This window comes from Lissotriton helveticus, chromosome 9 (genome assembly GCF_964261635.1).
Source record: "Lissotriton helveticus chromosome 9, aLisHel1.1, whole genome shotgun sequence".
Taxonomy (NCBI): domain Eukaryota; kingdom Metazoa; phylum Chordata; class Amphibia; order Caudata; family Salamandridae; genus Lissotriton; species Lissotriton helveticus.
In genome coordinates, this window is record NC_136070.1 from 895,025,565 (window position 1) to 895,042,331 (window position 16,767).

At 41.7% G+C, this 16,767-nt stretch overlaps 1 protein-coding gene across 3 annotated transcripts in view; it reads right to left on the minus strand.

Annotated features, from left to right (window-relative positions):
- Window positions 1-8,732, minus strand: part of B9D2 (B9 domain containing 2) — a 131,887-nt gene extending 123,155 nt beyond the window's left edge. Inside the window, exon 1 of one of the 3 annotated variants that reach the window (XM_078661061.1) lies at window positions 8,449-8,732. The gene's annotated coding sequence lies outside the window, so the exon portion shown is untranslated. Of the gene's footprint in view, window positions 1-7,745; window positions 7,876-8,448 lie in introns of those variants that run through there. The other 2 variants (XM_078661059.1, XM_078661060.1) reach the window with 2 other exon arrangements.
- Window positions 8,733-16,767: the final 8,035 nt, after the last annotated feature.

Below are 16,767 nucleotides of genomic sequence, written 5' to 3' on the forward strand. Positions count from 1 at the left end.
TATGAAAAATATGTAAGCTGAACACTTCTCAGACAAGTCTCCACCATTTTTTCTTTTCCCATGAATCCCACAGAAATGACACAGTCAAAGCCAAAGATCTAGAGACTCGATCACATGAATTTTGAAAATTGGACATAAGGTCACAATCAGGTAGAAACATCAGCCCACCAGAGGGCTATAAGCACGAGGTGAAATAAACCAAAAAAGTTGGACGCTGATTCACCTTTTGATCTGGGAACTGTATTTATAAGAGTGATAAAACCTCTCAGATGCTAGAAATATGATTAGGCTAGAAAATGTAAATATAATCATATAACATTTGTTAAACAGGAACAAGCAAAGGGGGCAATGTGCACAATTTAAACTGTAATTGATTTGAAACAAAACCTTTTATTTTAAAAGGAACTACATGTCCCATAAATCCGGGTTGATAATAGACTGAATGTGAACACTACCATGTGATCAAAGTGGGTGGGAACTCCCTTTTAAACACAATCAGCAAACAGTGTTTGTAGACAACCGTGAACAAGTTAGTTGGGAGCTAACGAAACGCGTTGGTTTTAATGCTGTGACTAAAGCTGTTATGAACTTAAGAATAAATTAAGTTTTGCTCACGAACTTTGAAAGTGACTGGAGTGGCGGCCTCATTTCCTTCCAGTGGATCCTGTGTTCGTTGGGGGACCGAGTTGAAATTTTAAGCGACTTTTGGTTCCGTCGCGTGAGGCAACGCACCTGCAGGCAGCGCCGTACACGGGGGTGCAAACTGAACCTAACAGTGTTGAAACAAATATATATATATATATTCACTAACCTATTAAATTCACTGAAAAAAACATAGGTTTCACACCAGTTATAGTTAGGTGGAAATTTTACTCGCATAAAACCATTGAAATTCCCACGTTATAGTTAGCTGGACTCACTATAACTTGCGCGTGCAATGCACTGCTGATGACGTCACATATTACATCACTCATGACATGGTCAGTGACATCACTCATGACATCACTGATGACATCTCAAATGACATCACTGATGACATCATCCAGTGAATGTGTATCTTTCTGAAAAATACATATTTTTTATATATGTATATCTAAAGGTTGATGGAAGAATAAATGGGTAAATAAATGTCTAAATGGATGTTTTTTGTGTAAAATTGTTTGGTTAACTGACTTATTAAATGTATCTTAGTGAATACATATATTAGCGAGTAATGTTTAAATATTTAAATATCTGTGTCTCACTTTGTGTATAAGTGGCTGCATGGGTTGGTGAGTAGCTACAGGAGTGTGTATATGGGTTATTAGTTGTTTTTTTGAGTATCAGTGTCTGTATGGTTCGGTGGGGGATATTACTTAGAGCACAGATGCATGAATGAGTGACTCACTATTTGTATGTATTTTGAAGACAGCAATTGTGCAAGACTGTATGGATGGATGATTGTGTGTATGGGTGGGTTAGTGAGTATGTGTTTTTATAATGGATTGTTTAAGAGAGTAAATATGTTTCCGTTTCTGTAGAAGTATGTGTAGTGGTGTGTATATAGCAGTATAATCAAGTAAATGTTTTTTGGTAGTTTATTTGCATGTGTGAATTTGTGTGTGAGTAACTATATGGATGAGTATTAGTGTGTAACAGGATGTATAGGCAAGCACGAACAGCCTAATGAGGTCCATTGTTCTCCCAATGCCCACTGAAGGGAAAAAAGCAAGAAAATTAAATGGATGCCAGTAAGGCAGAACCCACTGGAGGGAGAAAATAAACGAGTGGGAACCCGAAGTTCCAGCATGCCTTTCTAGAATGCTCCTGAGCAAGCCCACCAGGGGGTGGGAAAAGGCAATTCAAATTAACTGACTGCTCCTGCTCGTGATCCCTGCTTCATTTGTGTGTCAGCCCGTGAACAAGAAGCAATGTGGCTTCTAAACACGTTGAGCGTTTTAATGGGATTCCTGAAATGCTGAAATAAACGACCCAGTTACAATACACAGAAGTCCGGCCTGTAATTGAGTGTATATATTTCTGCTCAAAACATACGTTTCAGGTGCTGAATGTACTATTACTGTTGGTGTGATTGCTGTTGGCATTGGTGCCATTGTGTGTCAACTGATGAATGGCACTGAACAAACCATTGCATTCTCATCAAGAGCACTTAAGGATGTTGAGAAAAGATAAAATACAAATTAAGCAGGAAGTGTTGGCATGTGCTTGAAGTATTGAGAAGTTTAAGACCTAGATGTGTGGCACACATTTCACTTTGTGCATATATCAAACCTCTGACTTATTTGTTATGTGGCAAGGGAGTGTCTTTGGCATCTATTAGGCTTATTTGTATTCTATCACAATTGCAAGAGTATAATTCTGAAGTGCATTATATTGCGGACTATATGAATGGTCATGCAGGTTGGTTGTCTCGGTTTCCAGTAGATTGTGAAACAGATGATTCTGTATTTTCCAATGATGGAAATGCGTGGAAGCTAGCATACATGTTGTAAACAATGTCAGGGTACAGTTGATGAGGCTGAATGCATGTGAAGTGGATGATGTTCTAAGGAAAGATTGTGAGTATACTGAGAAAGGTTGGCCACATATCAAACATCTGCAGCGTGAGCTCAGATTTTTTTTCAGGTTGCTGATGAACTTACGGTTGAAAGCAATATTTAGCTGAGAAGAGAAATTAGTTCTAGAATAATTTTGTTGGCCCATACTGTTCATTTAGGATCCACTTCCAATAAAAATAAAAAATGTATAGACGTTCATTTTGGTGGCCTGAAATGGATGGCGAGATAGATGCTGTAATTTGACAGGTGTGATAAGAGATGCTTATCACACCTGTCAAATTACAGCTTATCTAACGAGATTTGGAATCTTTAGGACACACCATTGATACATGTGCCATTACCACTTGCACCAAGGGACAAGTTAGCTAGGGACTTAGCAGGTTCTTTACCATGTAATCATCAGTGCATAATTGTGCAAGCTGATTATTTTGCCAAATGGGCATATTAAAATGTTCTTGGAATTATTACTACTCAGGTGGCCGTGGATTTTTTAGCTGATGTGTTTGCTATGGAAGGTTATCCATTCTAACTAATAATCAATAATGGTGAGCAGTTGGTGTCTGACAAGATGGAATTGTGCCTAAATGATAGAGGTATAAAACACAATACTGTTTTGTTGTAAAGCCTTCAATCAAATGGTGCAGTAGAGAGTGAACAGATTGTTGAAAAAAACGACGTACACATGATTGAGTTTGTCAGAGAATATGTGGGCATATTACAATACTCCACATCCTGTTATGAGAGTATCTCCTCTTATGTTGTTAAGAGGGAGGCATCCTCGAAAAATTGTGTTCCAATTTGACTGGAAAACAAAAAACACGTGCAAGTGTTGCATTGATTTTTCTGATGTCCACTCGGGTGAAAACGGCTCAGGAGAACATGAAAATCCATCATGATGATTGAAGGAAATTGTTTGCTGATCAGCTGAATGTTGGTACATGGGTAATGTTAAGGAACATGGGAAGTAAAGGTTGTAAAACAGACTTTCATATTATTGGACTGTTGGACGATGGCCCTCTCTGAAGGGTCGCCACAAACTTTTTGCCTTCCTCCTCCTATTTTTCAGACTTTCTTATTTTAGACTTTAGGACTCGGAGTACTTTACCACTGCTGATCTGTACCAAAGTGCAAGTGCTTCTGTCCTAATCATGCTAACATTGGTGTATACACAACTGACATATTTAGTTTACTTGTAAGTCCCTTGTAAAGTGGTATAACATATACCCAGGGCCTGTAGTCTAAATGCTACTAGTGGAATTTCAGCACTGATTGTGCCACCCACACAAGTAGCCTTTCAAACCTGTCTCAGGCCTTCCATAGCAGTGCCTGTGTGTGCAGTTTACAGCCAATTCGACTTGGCTTTTAAAACTACTTGCCAAGCCCTAAGCTCCCCTTTTGTTACACATACGTCACCCCTAAGGTAGGCCCTAGGTAGCCCTAAGGGCAGGGTGCTATGCAAATAAAAGGTAAGACTTGTGCTGTTAATTCAATTAGATTCAAATGTTAGTGATATAAATCTCATAGGAGATCCACATTATGATAATACAATATAAAAAAGATATTCAGATCTATAATACCACAATATAAAAATGCAATCTATACAGAAAAAAAATATTATTCATAATTTGATCATCTCTAAAACAACGTGAGAAATTAATTTTAAAAAAAATTAAACTTTATAGGATACAAATTAATCTGGGGGAGCTCTTATTAACGCGATCAGATCCATAGTTCTAGAAATATTATATTTAGTGCAAATAGGGTTTGCTGTTAAGTTTTAAATGTCCTGGTAGTGAAACATCTAAATTATTTTTTCACTACTGTGAGACCTACTCCTTTCATAGGCTAGCATTCCTTAAAACACTGTAATTCCCAAGTTGTACATCTTTGGAATGGTAATGTTAAAATCTATTTACTGGTCAAGTTGGATTTAACATTACTGTTTTAGAAATGCCACTTTTAGAAAGTGGACATTTCCCTGCTCTTACTGTTCTGTGTGCCTTGCAGCCTGTCTCCAATATATGTCTGTGATAGGGGACAACTACACTTGGTGCATTCCCTCTAGACAGCCACAAACACAGGAAGGAAGGTGTGACAGATAATTCATCTGTATTCATCTACGTTCCAATAGCTCTTCGTGGGCAGGAAGGAGGGGGGGCTGACACACACCTGAACAGGCAGTGTCCTGTGTCCCACACAAAGGGCTGTTTACCCCCTACAGATAGCCTGGCAGACAGGGTTGGGATAAAAATGGGACCTGTGCACTTCCATGGCCGGGTCTGAAGTCACACCCGCTTCAAAGGCACATTATGTTATTTGGGTATAAGTACTGGGGCTCTGACACTACCAAGACAGTCCCCTTCTGGACCCATGAAGAACTCTGCCAGGCGTAAAGCCTGCTGTGCTACAAGGAATGCCACTTATCCAGACTGCTGCTCTGAAGGAACTTCTTTCTGCTTTGCCAAGCTGCCCTGCTGCCTGCTGATCTTTGCCCTGCTGAGGACAAGGACTGGGCCCATCTCACTTGAACCCAGAGCGACTCCAAAGTCTTGCCCTCTGTTCTGAAGTTGCAGGGCCATTAAAGACAATTATGGCCAACACGGCTCGACGGCGACACAGTGCCTGTATTTCAGAGGGGTTCTTCATCGCCTGTGCGGAACGACAACGCATCGAGACTTCAACGCTTTGCTCCATCCAAGGTACTCTCTCAGAAGGACCTCAGCCAGCCTGCCCTCCATCGCAGTCGGCCTGAAATTTAAATTTGCACTGGTCCAGAGTAACCTCATGTAACCCCTTAGCGCTATTGACTTCTAAGTACTACTTTCTGATTTACAGATAGATTCATCAAAGTCCCGTTTTGCGAGTCTGTAATAGCGATTATTAAGGAATCACTATTACAGACTCGCAAAACGGGATTCATGTACAAATCGCTATTTATTTTGCGATTCCTACAGCTTCCTTATTTGCGATTAGCTAATTGCTAATCGCAAATAAGGAATAACTCCCCATTCATTCCTATGGGCCTAAAGGCCCACAGGAATGAATGGGAAGACATATCAATGTGCGAATCGCTATTAGCGATTCACATTTTGAGTTTGCGATTTCAAGGGTGCAGGGGTGTCCAAAGGACACCTTGTTGCACCCCTGAAATGATATTGGGCGCTGGTGTTACGCACACACATGTCCCAAGGACATGTGTGTGTGAACATACAACTTAGAAAAATGCACTTAGGTGCATTTTTCTAAGTTTCCGCTATTTATCACGAGGTTTGACTTTGCGGTAAATAACGGTCCAAAATTGCGAATTCGCAATTTTTAAATGTTTCATGAATTGCATTTAAGGAATCTCAAAAAAGAGATTTCTTAAATGCAATTCCTCGCAAAATTGCGCATTTTATAATAGCGATTTTTGCATTTGGGATGAGGAATCCCAAATGCAAAAATTGCGCTCGCAAAAGGGCCAGATTCTCAGAATCTGGCCCTTTGCGAGCCGATTTTACGTTGATGAATCTGGCCGAAAATCTTTACAAATTCAGAACTCTGGTTCTATTTATTGGATTTTTGTTGTTTCACTCATAAACGTATTCCCTATTTTTCTAAACCTGTGTAGAGCATTTTTATAGTGTTTTCATTGTGTTACTGTCTGTGTGCGCATTGCACAATACTTTACACATTGTTTCTTTGGATAATCCTGCCTGCTCTTTGCCAAGCTACCTGCGAGGGAGCACAAGCTTTCTTTTAGTGCAAATCCAGCTTACACTATTGTAGTCCCTACTTGGACAGCGTGCATACCTCTGCCAACTCAAGACCCAATTTCTAAAATAGACCATGCAGAGTTATTCAAGTTGGGAAGACTTCTGTAAAACTTGCGGACAAATGATGGTGGGCTTTGATGAATTTGATTCCATTGGATGAGTTTAAAGAAAAAATTATAGAGAGAGAAAATTGTATCCTCTCAGAGATTTGTATTTTGATTCCACTTTCACTAAGGTAAAGGGAAACAAAATGAAGTAAAATGGTGCTTTTATTTCAATGACTCCTAGAGGGATCATGAGACTACTTTGTTCAAGAGAATGATGGGCTAAAATTTGTGGTCATTCCAATGATATTCATTCGGATCAGAATGACAATGATTTTCATAGGGATGAAAATGTTGGTTCAACTTTGAATGGTTCTCATGTGAATAGAATGTGTATTCTCCTGTGAGATGTGTGAAGGATTTGAAAAAAAGTTTTGTTGACTCTGATGTGCCAACTAGAACTAGACGTATGTCTAAGAAACCTAGGTACCTGGGAGACTTTCTTACATAAATGCTGACTTATTTGTATGGCTGTAAAGGGGTGGATATATGTGTAAGGTTACTGTTATCCTTTCTCAGCCAAGTATTATTTATTCTTAGTTATGTATACATTTTTCTTTATTTAAGTATGTCTTTTCCTTTAACTTGTTCGGTTGGTGCCTCGTGAACTCCACTTGTAGTAAGTATGTTCCAGTTCCAGCTCCAGCTTGTGGCAGTTGGCAGCTCCTGATCTGGACTGGGAATCCGCTGAATGTGTGTGGGTGGGCTCCACTATTTTGCTACTTAATTTCTCAATAAACCTCTTCTTACAACTAACAGAAATTTTTTATCATTTACTCCCGCAATACTAATGTATTCGGATGGTGTAGTCTTAATTTGCTTCTACTAAACTAATTTGACTAACAGCTGAAATCAGTTATTTCTAGCTGAAAAGTTCAGGACTACAGACAGTATCAGTAACGAACTACAATGAGGAGGCCACATTATCACGAATTGAAATGAATGAGGATCTGGACTCTGAGTATCACGTTAGAAGTCTATTGGGAGCATCACTGTGGAGTTCAACTTCCGTTGCTCTGAGACTTCCGTTGTGCACGGCTGAAAAGAGGCCAAATGTGGAGCTCTTACATTTCCGAGGTACAACCGTGAGCAATTCATTAAGTCCTGCGCTTTTATTTGGATTTTAGGACTTGTAGTCCCAATTTGGCATTGGAATCTGTTGTAACAGAAGATAGACCGGATGCAGGATGGTATCTTGAAGTAATTTATTTGGTATGAAGTAAGTTAGATACATGAATGAAAGAAAGAACCCCAACAGGAGCAGCCTCCTTGCTGCTCATGGGGTGCCAGAATGCTTCAAAAGTTTATAAATAGTTTCAAGTTCATACCTTGTTAGTTTTTCGAAGTTCAGATGGCCTTGGAAACAGATGTAGGTTCTTCAAATCGTCGCCAGTGTTGTAACGGAAGATAGACCGGATGCAGGATGGTATCTTGAAGTAATTTATTAGGTATGAAGTAAGTTAGATACATGAATAAAAGAACGAACCCCAACAGGAGCAGCCTCCTTGCTGCTCAGCCCGGCACTCAACTGACATTCACTCACCCATACAACACTCTATGACATCACCCAGTATCCTAACATTCCACACAGACATCCACAGGCTGAGCAGCAAAGTGGAGCAGATACCACAGAATCACAGGTCTATAAATCCCAGAATGTAAAGAAAAAAATTGGACTCCGCTCGCACAGGGAACTGCGAAATCCTCTGAGCAATGTCGTCACCTTCAAGCAACTCCCGGCTTTATGATTAGGAAAACTTTGCACTCTGGTACTTGTAGTGTCACAACCAACTGTGTACATCTCTTTCAAAAATTCCAATAAAGTGCAGTTGGTCAAAAAGGTATATGACTGACCGAAGATGTATCACACATAAAATGGTGGTCCCTACCAAGAAAGCAATCTCAATGTCAGAGGACAGTAACCACAGTGCCCCTACCAGGGACCCTATTAATCACTTGAGTGTATTGGCATCTTCCAGTGACCCCTATATATCCCTCCCCATTACATTTCCAGTATTTAGAAACTCTTACCAACGTATTTCCCCCAGGCCACCCGCAGCTTCTCTCCTCTTTGCTGACTCTCACATAACTTCTCTGAGAACGTCTCCGCAGCTTTTCCAATGCACCACACCATAGATACTCAGCCGTCCTCCTCCTTTGTTTGGCTCCCGTTCTACTTAGCGAACTCCAGCCGAACAGTTTTGTTGAGGCTGCACACAACCGAGGCCGAAGCCTCGCGCTAGTCTAACTTCTTACCCCGCTGTCAGCGACTCCAACCCGGGTCTCAGGTCCCACCTCTTTTCGAGCGGGCTAGGCTTTATGACTACAATAATCGGGTGCCCAGCAACCCGAGGCGTTCTACGTCTTAGCGTTTTCTATTGGTTTAAGGCGGCACACAGAGCGCTAACGAAGCAAGACTAGAGTGACGTGCATCATGCATTATGTGGGACGGCCGTGGCGCCATGTTGGTGGAAGAGGAGCCGTACAATGCGTTTTCTGCGAAATATGCTGTGGATTTCATTGATAATGCAGTGTTATTGCCATCCATGCCAATACACCCGATTTCGGCAGCAGACTCACGATTTTTGATCATCCCAAAAAGGATTTAATTTGTCCGTTATCCGCCTGAAATTGCCCCTGCTTCAATAGAAGTTAACGTGGGACCCGGGGAATACTTTTGACTCGATTATATTTTTTAAAAGCTCCCACTTTCCTCTTCATAGCTGCCCAGGTTTCAGGTTGTTTATGTGTGATAATTTCAGTGTTAACGTGGGACGGGGGAATACTTTTGACCCGATTATATTTTTTAAAAGCTCCCACTTTCCTCTTCATAGCTGCCCAGGTTTCAGGTTGTTTATGTGTGATAATTTCAGTGTAATTATGAGTCCCATTCAAGGACTATGAGTAACACTTTCTCGCAAGCAAAATCAAGCAATGAAGTCCGGGAAAAGTATAAATATCAGAAATTACACCAATTCGAGCAACTAGAAACTCTAATAAGATCTTCAAACTTCTGCAAAGCACCAGAAATGAAAGGGCACTTGGAAGTGAGCAACATATATGCCAACATTTTTGACGAGGCAAATGGGAGATAAAAAAAAATAACTGGGAGAATATTTTTCTCCCATTGACCCATACATGCCAACATTTCAGAAGAGCAAAGAGGGAGATTAGAAAAAAAATCGGGAGAATGGGGCCTTGAATCGGGTTACTGGCATCAAAGGGCTTTGGAAGCGTGCTGCTGCAGGATTGGACATTTGAAACACAAATGCACGTTTTTTTTTACCTTTCAGAAGCATGGAGCGCAATGGCAGGCAGAGAGAGGGTGATGTGAGTGTTGTGCACTGGCATTTCTGCCAAGTATCACGCAACTGACGTGACACTAACGCATTTCAGTGCGGTGTTCCGCATCGCCGCACTGAAATTCATTGTCACGCATTTCCACTGACTGCACTCTGCTGACAGCGCCAGCATGCCAGGGTGCTAGTGAGCGCCCTGCCGCCTCTGACACCTGTGTGCCTGCTGCTCAGCTCCCCGCAGACTTGCCAGCAGACTGGAGTTAACTTGGAAGACTGTGCGCTGTCCTGAGTGCGCAGTATTACCCGGCCGGCGTTGTCGGACCACCAAGGTAGGACTGGGCACTCAGTGCAGCATCGTCCTGCAGCACTGTCTGTCTCATCATCATGCCGCGCGGCATCAGAGGCATCGGGCGCTGCGAGGAGACTGTTGCATTTAGTGCTGTGCGGCCGGTGGTAAGCTGCAAGGCAGAGGACTGAATGTGTGCGCGAGCGGAGTCCTCTTTAATACTCATATTCCTGATTTATATGTCATACAACAGAAACGGGGCTCTGAATGAATTATGAATGAATAATGTATTGTCTCAATTAAAATCAATACGATTAATCGCAGTAAATCAGAGAAGAGAAAAGAACAGAATTAAAATGTGTAACCTGCGAGGCCCCAAAATATTAAGTATATATGAAACGATCCTAGATAAAATAAAAATATGTATTAAATAGCTGTCCAGCCGCGATAATAATAATCAGAACGTTCATGTCCTTCTCTGCCTAATGGCTGTAAAAATTATTTTGATGAGTTTCCCGAAGCGTGCAAAGTACTGTGGCCGCCGACGACCACGTGCGGCTTGGTCCACCGCGGCGGCCCCGGTGCTCAAAGAGACAGTAGTACCTGCCAATGTCACAGTCACTGCACTGTCCTATGTTCACACGTGCAGCGCATGCTGCCGACTCCTCCCCGGGCTTCACAGTGTCGGAGTGAAGAGTAGCGCACAAAGCACATGGGACAATCCCCTTGGCTGAACTCAGACTATACTACCATTCAAAAGGTAAAACACACCAAATAATTAAAGACAGGTTGGAACAGTAATTAACTTGTTTTCCATGCTGCTGCCGAAGCCTGTGACCTGTTAAGCAGCAGGTGACCCGAACTTGCATTTCCTGTTATTAACTACTTTCAAAATCCAAGATTTGTCTAACAGTTCATATAATGCCACGACATGAAATGTTCACTATACATTATTACACTTATTTTTTCAATCACGCTGATTAGGTATTAATTAATATGACTCAATTGGCTGAGATTTAAATACATACAATTTAGGCCTGGAACTTCAGTCACAGTTGTGTAAACATAAAATGTCTGGGAAGAATAAAATAAAAGTTTGTCCCTCTTCCACAGCTCTAGCTGTAGCAAATAGGTGTGTCACAGTTGGCTGTGTCATGTAAACTTTTAATTGATGGGCCCATTAGGCTGTGTATTTTTATCTCATTGCCTTAAACTGACGTACTCTGCAATGTGGAAAATAACCCACTCTTTAAAACTTCTTTTTTATAGATTGATGTGTAACGCTCACCTTCCATTTGTAAGCACTGCAGATTACTTCTCAAACTGTCACCCCACACCTCAATTATTCCATCATAAAGTAAATACGTTGCACTGCTTATGAGGTCATTCAAACCACAATGTTCAGTATGATAAACACTTTGGGTGTGTTGCAGCTGTTTTAAGACAGCTCACAGACCACAACAGTGCAAACAAAAAGTCATTTGTGAATTGAACTAGTTACATGGACATGACTGCTTTCTCCACTCATGAAAAAGTGTCACTCTGAGTCTCCGGTTACTGTCATTCCATTTCTGGTGCTTTGCAGCAGGTTTAAGATCTTCTTAGAGTTTCTCGTTGCTCTAATAAGTGTAATTTCTGATATTTATATGTTTGCCTTATCTTCATTGCTTGATTTTTGCTCGAGAGAAAGTGTCACTCATAGTTGTTGAAATGTCACTCATAATTACACTGAAATTATGAAAATGTCACACATAGTAATCTGAAACCTTGGCAGCTATGCACTTGCCTGGCAGGTTGCTGGCAATGCATGCTCTCCCCTCCCTCCCCCCCCACCCTGTATGACAGCCCGGGCTGAAACAGCTTTCTGTGCACACAAGCAGCCCCCCTCCCCCCCTAGTACTTCACAGGTCTTTAAAAGACCATTTCATTGTTAATGACGCTTTGTTGGTTTTCCACGCCTTCTAGAGCCCCTGCATGGCCACTCTGACTATTGCTGGAAGAATTGGCACTTTACACAATACCAAGCCCAGTCAGCTGAAACCTCGAGGAATCGGGAGGCGGGAGACTAGCCTTCAAATCGGTAGTCTCACGCCTGAATCGGGAGGGTTGGCATGTCTGCATTGACCTGAATCGGGTCTAATGTCATGTACGGGACTTGGAAGTGTGCTGCTGCAGGATCAGATATCAGAATTGCAAATGTACAGTTTTTTCCCACGTAACTGTCAGGAGCACGGAGAAAGCGATTTGGCAGGCAGAGAGAGCATGACAAAATGTTGTGCACTAGCCTACAGGAGCAGGATACTCGCACAGTGCATACACAAGATGCATTCTGTCGGCAGAAGTCCGCTGAGGAATCAGGTTTTTACATGCAAGAATCAGGAAGCGGGAGACTACCTTTAAAACTGGTAGTCTCCCGTCTGAATCGGGAGCGTCGGCATGTATGCTGAGAGAGGCCCCAGAGCGGAGTCTGAGGCAGCTTCACTGATGCTGAAAACAACTTTGTGCAGACTGCAGACAGTGACTGCAAAGCAGAGCTCACCTCAGGCGCTGTAAGTTTACTTACAGGCTGAAGGATGACAGACGCGCCTCTACAAGCAAATTAAATTAGGAAGAAGAAGATGTGTGACACTCTGTGTCAGCGAACGCCTTGACGCTAGGGGGCAGCAGCGCAGTCCAGAAGAGGGCTTGACTCTTGCGACATTCACGGCTGAATTGGACTGCAGTGCAAGGCGGCCAAGCTGCTGAGGCACCACCACTCCGGCGGCCGCCTCGGTCTGAGTCGGTCACAGGTCCGAATTAATTCGCCACCGCCAGCCCGGGACCGTGCAGCACAATATGGTGCAAGCTGTAGCAGCAGGCTCCCAGCTACACTTGATGCAAAAACTTAAACTTTGCCCCGCTCACTTGTCTCGCAGGCAGCCAGGCACACCTATAGACAGGGCTTTAATTGGGAAAAAAAACTGGGGGTACTCTAAAAGAGGCTGGGCATCCTCGAAGGGGTGTGGCCTAAGTAGGGGCGTGGTCTACATAAAGATAACTAGTGTAGCAGTACCCCTTGCTCTGACAAGCCGTCAGCTCTAGGACTTCTCAGAGCCCCAACCCCCCTGCCCCCTCTGTGTGGCAGCCCAGGATCAGAAGTAAAGAAGAGATATCAAAATGTAGGCAGTTTCTCACACGAAGTGGTTTAAGCTGCTAAATGATCCCACTTGAGTTACCATTGATCGACACAATGGTGCGATGAAAGCACACTACCAAAGAATTGTGGGCACTCTAGTTGCGCCTCCGATCGAGCTGGTGTGGGGATGCCAGGGGTACTGGGAGCGCATTAGCTTGATTTCCTTAAGCAGTGCGCGCGCATCCTCACCCGAAACACCAACAAAAACCGGGACGTCTGGTCACCCTACCTTTGACCTTTGAGGCCCAAAAATAGAGCCCCCTAGAGCCCCCTTTCAAGACCACCCAAAAAACTGGGGGTGCTCAGACTCCTACAGACCCCCCCGCACCCCCCCCCACACTTAAAGCCCTGCCTATAGATGTGTGTATCGCACAGTCAGTGTCTGTCCTGGCTGTTTCAGCAGTAGCCTTTGGGAAAATCATGAGACTGACTCCTTTGATGTCGTAAGTGAATCTGAATACAGCAGTGTTGGGAATGTTTATATTGCTACCAGTTGACGGTAGCGCTATTCCTGCAGGGAACGGCGTCCTCATTGAGCACTCAAAATAATGTTCCTTTGGACTGTGTTTATTTCCTTTCAATAAAGTTTTATTCAAAAAAGTTTCATTTGTAAGCAAATCATGTATTCTTCAATGTTATAATCATCTTTACAAATCAAAATCGAACGCCCAATGCATTTCGGGCAGTGTGCCCTTCTTCAGGGGCATAGTATTCTGTTGAGGAAAAACACAACTGTAATACGATCATTTAAATCAAAGTATACAAAGCACATTACATTTGATCCTTTTAAATCAAGTCTCTCTCTTTAGAGTACCTTATATCCCTTCCTAGTGTGATGTGTACATTTCAAGCACAATCTCTGTGGACCCATGAGTGAAAAATATATTTTAACAAAAAGTTGGCGTGGAGGGCATGTTAATCAGTGAACCAGTCATGTGGCACGGTCAACCTTAATACATTATTGTGTGTTAGTTGTGTAAAGTAAACGGTACTTTAATTTCTAGTACCTGAATTGTCACGTCGACTAACGAAGTTTCGATGATGCCGGTAACAGGATATGTAAATGACCTGTAATGTATGCGTAACCACGATTTAGAGCTACAATAATTAGAGCGTGAGAAATCTTAAATTGTCGGTTGAAAAAACTTACGTACCGATGTCGGTAAACAGCTTGACGCTAGCAGAGTGCTTTTTCTTAAAGTTCGTCAAATCGTTTTCTTAAAACACAATATGAGACGAAGAGTTGGTTTGTGGTATATGAACGAATATAGCAGGCACAAACGTGTTGCTGCTGTTTGCCCTAGTTTATCTAAGGGAGGCTTACCGTAAGGGTAACGGGTTTCAAAGATGTCTTCGGTATCCTGAAAAGTTCCGAATAACGGTGCGGGTAAGCAGAATCCGCGGAACTGCCGTATTTAACTCGGAAGTTCCTGTCAACAAGCCGAGGCTCGTGAATCATGGACATCAACATCGGACTATTTTGTGATGAAGAATGCATCATCGAAGATGGCGGAACTCGAAACGTGTACAGTGTATCCAGATTAAGGAGCCACTAAGTATTGTTAATAATAAAAGTGGATATTAAATTTAACGACACGGGTCGGTCTAAGTCAGACGAATTGTGATGGAAGAGTATAAATGCACTACTCTACTCCCCAAGTTAGCAGTCAAAAAGTAAAACAGTCAAAAAGTCAAAATGTGTGTAAAGAACTGTCCGAATTACAAGGAAGCACAACCGCAAAATACAAAACATAAAACATAATAAGCTTGTACATTGATAATAATATATATCATCATTCTTAAATGAAGCAATTTAAATCCATGCGATCGTTAAGACCTTTTGGTTGACAGGTATTCAAATAAGATATCCAAAACACTTCTCTCCGCAAGAGGTGTTATGAATTGTCTCGGCCTGGTAATACTGGAACTGTTTCCAAAATTAGAAAACGTAACTGACTGGGAGTATGATTGTTGTTGTGGAAATGGCTTGCCAAAGGCGATTTAAGGTTTTTAGTTCTGATGCTGCTCTTGTGTTCAATTATGCGCGTTTTAATTTTTCGCTCAGTTTTCCCGACGTATGCCAGGCCACAAGGGCATTTGATGAGATATATGATATTCCGACTGTCGCATGTTGCAGTTACACGTAAAGGGATGGTGGTGCCTTTGCTTGGATATTTCATCTCCTTTCCCTTAATTATGGCATTACAATTTCCGCAATTTAGACAGGGAATTGTCCCTTTGAAAGAATCTTGTCTTTCCGGTGTTTTTCTGTTTAGAACTTCCTTTATGTTTCGTGATCTTTGATATGCAAACCTCGGGGAATGTTGAAAAATGTTATTAAAGTCATCCTCCGTTGATAATAAAGACCAGTTTCTCAATATTATTCGTTTAATTTTGGAACTTTCAGTTGAGTATTTCGAAACAAACACCATTCTGTCTTTAGTAGATGGTTTTGGTTTTGATTGCAATAGGACCCGACGGTCTAGTTTATTCATTTTTAGTGTTGCTTCCTCAAGAATATCTCGGGGGTATCCTCGCTCACTGAATTTGTCAATGCATGTTTTAGTACTCAAATTCAAAGATTCGTCAGTGGAAGGAATCCGTTTAATTCTTAGTAGTTGGGAATACGGCAAATGTCTCTTGAGTGACGGTTGGTGAAAACTGTGAAAATGCAACAGATTGTTGCGGTCTATGGCTTTTGTAAAAACGCTGGTATCCAATTCTCCATCATTCTTTGTGATTAGTACATCCAAAAAAGATATTTGTCTGTTTTGTATGTTGTGTGTGAATTTAATTCGATCGTTTACATGATTTAGACCTTCTACTGCTTGTAACAATTCAGATTGTGTACCTTTCCAAAGGATGAATATGTTGTCGATATATCTCCTGTAAAGTACAAGGTTCTCTATCCAGCACTCCTTATTCAAAATATTGTCCAGCTCAAACCGGTACATAAACAGATTTGCATATGCCGGTGCGGCACAATTGCCCATGGATGTTCCAGAGCTCTGAATGAAATATTGGTCTTGCCACGTAAAATAACTGTGGTATAATGTAAAGTTCAGTAGTTCCATAATGAATACTTTCAATCCTTCCTCCATGTCTGATGTCATTAGAAATGATGCAGTAGCATCCAGTCCCAAATTGTGGGGGATTGATGTATATAAAGCTTGTACATCAATTGTGCATAAAAGCATGTCATTAGTGAACTGTGTTTTATGGTTCTCCAAAATGGTAAGAAAGTGCGTGGTGTCCTTTATGTAGGTTGTCATAGATTGTACTAGTGGTTGTAAATGTTTGTCGATATAACGTCCGATGGGTTCATGGATGGGAATTTAATGTTGAAACAATAGGCCTGCAAGGTGGGTGCGTTGGGTGTTTATGCACCTTAGGTAGCATGTATAAGTAAGGTATAGATGGATTGATTTTTTTTTTTTAAACAATTTTATTTATGGGTGACACAAGCAAATTAAACACATACAGAATATTTCATTTAACAAAAACTTCCAGCAGCTGCGTAAATATTACAAGAAGCAGTTTTAGCAAAAAGGAAAAATTAAAAAAAAAAAGGGATTGCAGAGCAGTAAGAT